Below are 8,437 nucleotides of genomic sequence, written 5' to 3'. Positions count from 1 at the left end.
TTGACGATCTTTGCATTTGTGTTTATCAGGGATATTGGTCTGTAATTTTCTTTTTGGCAGCATCTCTGTCTGGTTTTGGTATCAAGGTGATATTGGCTTCATAGAAGCTGTTAGGAAATGTTCCTTTTTAAAAAAATTTTTCATGAAAGTGTCTTCTAGGATTGGTAGTATGTCCTCTTGAAAGGTGTGAAAGAATGCATTAGTTAATTCATCTGGGCCTGGGCTTGTTTTTGGAGGGGGCAGACATTTGATACTTCCTCTCCAGCAGGGTAACAGCAGCCGAGTACAGAATCAGTGAACTGGAAGATCAAATGCAGAACAACTTCATACAGCAGAAGAGACTGGAAAAGAACCGTAAGGCAAATGATCAGACAATGAAAAAAGTACTCAAAGAATATGAACAGGTGAAAATAGAATTATTTTATAAGCTCAAAAGAAACAGCATAAGAATCAGTAGAGTTCCAGAGGCCCAGGAAGTTGATCCACAGGAAGAATCAACAGTGAATTACATCATTACAGAGAAACTACCAGAGCTAAAGACTGCATGCATTCAAATCTTGCATGTCCAAATGTACAAGCTAAAAGAGACCAAAAAATCCCACCCCAAGACACATCCTAGTCACAGTGACAAATTCTACTGATAGAGATAGAATACTGAAAAAAGGAAGATCAAAAAGGGAAGTTACATTTAAAGGAGCATCCATGAGATTTACAGCAGACATGTCACAAGAAACTCTCAAGGACAGAAGAGATATATTGGTCGGATATTGTGACAAGGCTCAATGAAATGGAGGCTTCACTTAGACCCAGCTCAACTCATGTTTAGGTTTGAAGGAAGTTTACATAGTTTTACAGATAAGCACAAATCAAAAATTTCAGAGATCCGGGGCCAGAGAGATAGCATGATGGTAAGACGTTTGCCTTTTATGCGGAGGTCATCGGTTCAAATCCTGGCGTTCCATGTGGTCATCTGTGCCTGCCAGGAGCAATTTTTGAGCCTGGAGCCAGGAATATCCCCTGAGCACTGCCGGGTGTGACCTAAAGACCACAAAAAAAATTTTAGAGATGCAAAACTAGCCTTAAAGGAAAAAACCTGAAAGGTCTGCTTTAATACAAGACAAACCAACAAACACAGCAAACTTAACTACAAAGATGACATTAAATTCTATGGCAATCATCTCCCTCAATGTCAGTGAACTAAATGCACCAATAAAGAGACACAGAGTAACAAAATGGATCAAAAAGTTGAATCCAACCTTCTGCTGCCTACAAGAAACACACCTCAACAGTCAGAACAAATGTAGACTCAAAATCAAAGGCTGGAGGAAAATCATCCAAGCAAACAACACCCTTAAAAAAAGCTGGGGTGGCATTATTAATATCTAATGACACCAACTACAGATTCATAAAAGTTGTAAGGGAAAAGACGGACACTTTGTACTAATCAAAGGATATTGCAACAGGAAGATATCATACTACTACACATATATGCACCCAATGAGAGACCAGCAAATTATTTAACACAACTATTGACAAATTTGTAAGAAGACATCAATATTAACACAATAATTGTGGGAGACCCTGTTACCACTTGATAGGTCAAACAGACTAAAACCCAACGAAAAGATATTAGCCCTGAAAAGAGAAATGGAAAAGCCTAATATATATATATATATATATATATATATATATATATATATATATATATATATATATATATATATATATATATATATATATATATATATATGACACTCCATCCCAAGAAATATATATATTTTTCTCCAGTGTACATGGGTCATTCTCCAGGATAGACCACATGCTGGCACATAAGACATACATCCATACAATCAAGTGTACAGAAAATTTTCAGGATACCTTAGCAGACCCCAAGGCTCTGAAATTAGATGTGAACTACAAAGGGACACAGAAGAAAAATGTTAACAACTGGAAATTAAACAGCCTGCTACTGAACAACCAGTGAGTCTGAGATAAAATCAAAGAGGAAATCAAAACTTTCCTGGAAACAAATGACAATGAAGACACAGACTATCAGAACCTATGGGACACAGTAAAAGTGGTCCTGAGAGAAAAAATTATAGCTTTGCAAGCACACATCAGTAAGGAAAAAGGGGCATACCTGAACAGTTTAACACAGCTTATAAAATTAGAAAATGATCAACAAAAGAAATAACAAAGTTGAGAGAAGAAATCAATGAAGTAGAAACCGAAAAACAACCCAAAAGATCAACTAAAGTAGAAGTTGATTCTTTGAAAAACTAAACAAGATTGATAGACCATTGGCAAAACTCACAAAGAAAGAGAGAAACTTGATAACCCATATTAGAAATGAAAAGGGGGAGATTACTACAGATATTTTAGAGATTCAAAGGGTAATCATAGACTACTTTGAGAAATTCTGTGCCAGTAAACATGAAAACCTGGAAGAAATGGATAAAATCTTGGACTCTTCTAAACTTCCAAGATAGAGTAAGGAGGATGTAGCATACTAAACACTCCCATCAATATTGAGGAAATTACAATGGCATGACTTCTTAAAGGTGATATCACTTTAAAGATACAAAGAATGAATTAGGTAGAAGTGATCACTGAAAACAAAGAAAATATAAAGTCATTAGTGGCAACTGAAGACAGAATGACTCAAAGGCAATTAGTGGAATGTAGAATTAAAAATTATAATAAACATCCGAAGAAAAAGACAGGATTTGCTACTTACACACCAGAAAAAAAATGATTATGGAAGGTTTGAAATGATACCCTTATTTACTTTTTATCTTTCCTTAGAGTGAGAATATATAATCACATTAGAATATATAATCACTATAGAAATAGTAATCAAAGTCTTTTTCTGACTAAAGGGATTTCTGTGTAGCTTTTAATATGATGTATGGGTTAAAATGATGAGCCTTTTAATAGAAACTTTTTATAGCTATAGTCTGAAGATGCTTTTTGCATCTTTATGTGAATAATAAACACTTCTCAGTGTTTCTGACAGTGAAGCATTTCTGCTTCTGTGAGAAGGACATGGATGAACCGTGAGAACACAGCTCTTCAGTGGGAGATTTCTTGCTCCTTTTCTACTTCGGTGGTTGCTAAGTATGACTTTACTGAGGGAACAGAGCAACCTGAGCTAGTACTTTCCAGTACAGTTGTGTGATGGTGCCATCTTGTGGTTCTGTTTTCTCTTGCTCACTCCATAAATCTTTTCAGCATTCCCTGTATAAACTTGATTTGTGGCATGAGAAATTATAGGAGTAACAACATTGAAGGAAAAGAAATAGTTTCTTTATTTTTTTAATAACTGAAGATTCTATTAGTGTATCAACCTTTAAAGGCACTTATGTAGAAGAAGGTTGTAAATAAAATTGAGGGGGGAGACACTATAAACATCACAAAACATCAGTATGTAAAAGAAGAAACGAGACAACTTTAAAAAGAGGAAAATTCAAAATACGATTTTTACAAATGACTTAAGTATCAAAAAAAAAACAAAAAAAAAAAAAACAAAAAAAAAAACAACAACCTTTATGTATCCAGGCTGGAGAAACAGCATGGAGGTAAGGCATTTGCCTTTCATGCAGAAGGATGGTGGTTCGAATCCCGGCATCCCATATGGTCCTCGAGCCTGCCAGGAGTGATTTCTGAGTGTAGAGTCAGGAGTAACCCCTGAGCGCAGCCGGGTGAGACCCCAAACAAAAGCAAAACAAAAAAACCCCAAATAACAACAACAACAACAACAAAAAACATGTATCCATATTGAGCTCGTTAACAGTTGGTGGGAAGTCATCTTACCAACAGTGTTATGTGTGAATGAAGAAATAGAACAATAAAATCTAAGAGTTATATAGTTGCAAGTTGAAACCAAAATGCACTAAGCACTTACAAGTGTTTTAAGTACTATGCCAAACATTTTTTTAATAAGGAAGTATTAGCATTCTAAACTCAAAGACATTCAATGCTTAGTATAGTACATCAAAGGTGTATCTTTTTCTTCACAGTAAGTTCTCTGAAAACATTATAACATAATTACAGGATACACACAAAATTAAATATATCAGCATGATGCAACTATTCAGTACTGCATACAGTGCATTATTTATAAGACATCACAAGGACATAATTCTTATAAATTAACATGGATTATTGTTTTCAGGTTTGTGCTATTTATACCTGTTAGTGATAGTGACCATCAACTTTTTTTAAGGTTTGAAGTCAAAGAAGCACTGTAAAAACAATGTTAGTGTGGCATTTATTGTTTTCATGTGCCTACCAAAGTATGGGAGTCATGGAAAGGAAAAACTTTGGCCTAAGTACAAGGAGACCCTACCCCTAAAGTTTCCTGACAGAAGACCATTTCTAGGCTCCAGGCAAACCAGTTTGTCCTATCCTGGTCATTGTTTGCAGTGCCCATACAGTTATATCTTTCACAGACTCTGTTGTTGATCTCACACCTCTGCATTAAAGGTCCTGGAATCTGTACACTATTTTTCATAGCAAGACTCTGGAAACAACAGATGAGAACACACAAATCTTGTAATGCTGTAGGTCCTTACACCCTGAACATTGTCTTAAAGACCTGGCTCATTGTTAAATAAGGAAGTTTGTAGAAGTGTCCCTCCATTTAACGTATATATAAAAACCAAATCAATTAGATTATTGGACTTGTTCTAGCATCCCCATAGGCACCAATCTTGCTGGGAACTGTTCAATAAGAAATTTTGGTGAAAGAGTCCCTCAGTTTAATGCTTATTTTTGAACCAGGTCACGGGGATTGTTGGACTTGTTCTTGCGGTCCCCTTATGTGCTGATAACATCAGGTGGCATTATTCTTGTTTGCATGGGCACATTAAAATGAAAAGTACTATACATATAAATAAGTTCTTATCTAATAGAGACGGGAACACACTAATCTTGTGGTGCAATGGAACCTTACAAACCCTGAACATTGACATGATGACCTGGCACAGGCCTCAGAGGTTTGGGCATTTTCCAGTCATCCCTGAACCAGGGAAGCCATTTATGAAATATTCAGCGTTGTTTATGACATCACCTGGAAGCAATGCTCTACCGGGGAAGACCCTACTGCTGCTCTGACATCGATTTACTTAAAAGAGTCTTCCCTTAACACTGAAAAGATTTAAACAACGACGACTTGCGTACTGGCAGGGCTTTCTGCATTGCTCATTAATTGTGAGATGAAATTAGATGTCGCTCCGCACCATCCTGACTTCAATATTCCTAGGAGTGGTATAGCTGGATCATATGGGAGCTCAGTTTCCAGTTTTTGGAGGAATCTCACTCTCCAGAAAGGTTGAATTAGTCGGCATTCCCACAAGCAATGGATAAGAGTTCCTATCTCACCGAATCCAACCAACACTGCTTGTTCTTACTCTTTGTGATGTGTTCCAGTCTCTGTGGTGTGAGGAGGTACCTCATAGTTGTTTTGATTTGCATCTCCCTGATGATTGGTGATGTGAAACATTTTTTCATGTGCCTTTTGGCCATTTGTATTTCTTCATTATCAAAGTATCTGTCCATTTCTTCTCCCCATATTTTGATGGGATTAGATGTTTTTTCTCCTAGAGTTCTGTCAGTGCCCTGTATATTTTGGATATTAGCCCCTTACCTGATGGGTATTGGGTAAATAGTTTCTCCCACACAGTGGGTGGCTCTTGTCTCCTGGGCACTATTTTCTTTGAGGTGCAGAAGCTTCTCAGCTTAATATATTCCCATCTGTTAAAATCTGCTTTCACTTGCTTGGTAAGTGCAGTTTTCTCCTTGAAGATGCCTTTCTTTCTTTCTCTGTTAGTTTTGCTGTTGGTCTATCAATCTTGTTTAATTTTTCGAAGAACCAACTTCTGCTTTCATTGATCTTTCGGATTGTTTTTTTTTTTTGGGTTTCCACTTTCTTGATTTATGCTCTCAGCTTTGTTATTTCCTTCTGTCTCCCCTATTTTTGGGTCCTATTGTTAAGCACTTTCTAATTCTAAGAGCTGCATCATTAAACTATTCAGGCACACATCCTTCCAGATGTGTGCCTGCAAAGCTATAAATTTTCCTCTCAGTGCTGCTTTTGCTATGTCCCATAAGTTCTGATAGTCTGTGTCTTTATTATCATTTGTTTCTAGGGACGTTTTGATTTCCTCTTTGATTTCATCTTGGACCCACTGATTATTCAGAATGAGGCTGTTTAACTTCCAGGTGTTAAAGTTTTTCTTCTGTGTCCCTTTGGAATTCACATAATTTCAGAGCCTTGTGGTCAGCAAAGGTATCCTGCAAAATTTCTATTCTCTTGACATTAAGGAGGTATGTTTTATTTCCAACATATAGTCTATCCTGGAGAATGTCCCATGTACATTGGAGAAAAATGTGTATCCACGTTTCTGGGAGTGGAGTGTCCTCGACCATCTTTTCTCGGGTCTAGTATATTCTTGTTGGGTTATAGTCTGGTTGACCTATCCAGTGTTGACCAAGCCGTGTTGAGGCCCCCCACAATTATTGTGTTGTTATTGATATTATTTTTTTCAGATTTGTCAACAATTGTATTAAATATTTTTCTGGATCCATCCCCTGACGGCTTGCCTCGGCTGAGGTGAGTGTTTGGGGGCCAGAGTTGCGGATAAAGCTGACTCTGCTGGCCCCCTTAAGCACACCTATAAGGGGTAGAAGCAGAGGAGCATGGCTGAGAAGCTTCGCTTCGCAGAGGTGTACTCCACCTAGCCAATGAGTACCACCACAACATGTAGAAAAACCCACAAAATAAGTGTGACAATGGGGAGACTACGCAGACCAACTTAAACCATAGAGAATGAAGATGGAAACTCTGATGACCCAACAATGGCCAACTACCTAAGCAGTCTTTCAGAAATGGAGTTTAGAGAAGAAATATGGAGGTTGCTCACAGAAATCAAAGAAAGTATAAATCAGAACACTAATAAAAATCAAGAGAATATGAAGATAGAAATCAGAAAACTCCAAACTGAAATATCAGGTCAAATAACAAGTCTGAAAAACTCAGTAGACGAATTGAAGAGCATAATGGATGAGCTTTCCAATAGGTTAAAAGCAGCTGAGGATAGAAATAGTGCTCTAGAAGGTGAGATGCATAACAACTTTACACAGCAGAAGAGTTTAGAAAAAAGCCTTAAATCAAAAGATCAGACAATGGAAAAGTTACTCAAAGAATATGAGCAGATAAAAATAGAAGTCTTTGATAAGCTCAACAGAAATAACTTTAGACTTATTGGAGTCCCAGAGACCCAAGAAGAAAATCTTCAGGAAGAATCAATGGTCAAGAACATCATCACAGATAAACTACCAGAGCTAAAGAAAACATGTAACCAAATCCTGCATGCCCAAAGAGTACCAGCTAAAAAAGACCCCAGGAGAAACACCCCAAGACACATCCTAGTCACCATGATGAAACCCACAGATAGAGATAGAATACTGCAAGCAGCAAGATCGAAAAGAGAAATTACATTCCAGGGAACATCCTTGAAATTTACAGCAGACCTGTCACCAGAAACACTCAAGGCCAGAAGGCAGTGGTGGGATATAGTGGCAAAACTAATGAAATAAATGCTTCGCCAAGAGTACTGCACCCAGCAAAACTCACTTTTAGGTTCGAAGGATGTATACATGGCTTCACAGATAAAAAACAGCTCAAAAACTTTGAAGACTCAAAACCAGCCTTAAAAGAAAAACTGAAAGATATATTCTAAAAACAAGACAGAACAAAAAACACACCAAACTTCTACACAAAGATGGCAATAAATCCCATGACAATTATTTCTCTCAATGTCAATGGACTAAATGCACTAGTTAAGAGGCACAGAGTGGCGAAATGGATCAAAAAACTGAAGCCAACCTTCTGCTGTCTACAAGAAACACACCTGAATAGTCAGAATAAACATAGACTCAAAATCAAAGGCCTGAGGAAAATCATTCAAGCAAACAACACCCTTAAAAAAGCAGGGGTGGCCATACTAATATCAGATGACACAAACTTTATACTCAGAAAAGTTGTAAGGGACAAAGATGGATATTATGTACTAATCAAGGGATTTGTACAAGAAGAAATCACTCTCCTAAACATATATGCACCCAATGAGGGACCAGCAAAGTATTTAATAAAATTGTTGACAAATCTGAAGGATATCAATATTAACACAATAATTGTGGGAGACCTCAACACAGGCTTGTCAACACTTGATATGTCAACCAAATGGAAACCCAACAAAAATATACTAGACCTGAGAAGAGAAATTGAAGAAAGAGGCCTAGTGTATATATATATGGCACTCCATCCTCAGAAACCTGGATACACATTCTTTTCCAATGTACATGGTTCATTCTCCAGGATAGATCACGTGATGGCACATAAAACATACCTCCATAAAATAAAAAAGATAGAAAT

Source organism: Suncus etruscus, chromosome 11 (genome assembly GCF_024139225.1).
Source record: "Suncus etruscus isolate mSunEtr1 chromosome 11, mSunEtr1.pri.cur, whole genome shotgun sequence".
In the NCBI taxonomy this organism is placed as follows: domain Eukaryota; kingdom Metazoa; phylum Chordata; class Mammalia; order Eulipotyphla; family Soricidae; genus Suncus; species Suncus etruscus.
The sequence above is the reverse complement of the archived record's forward strand: the minus strand, read 5'-3'. Positions refer to the sequence as shown.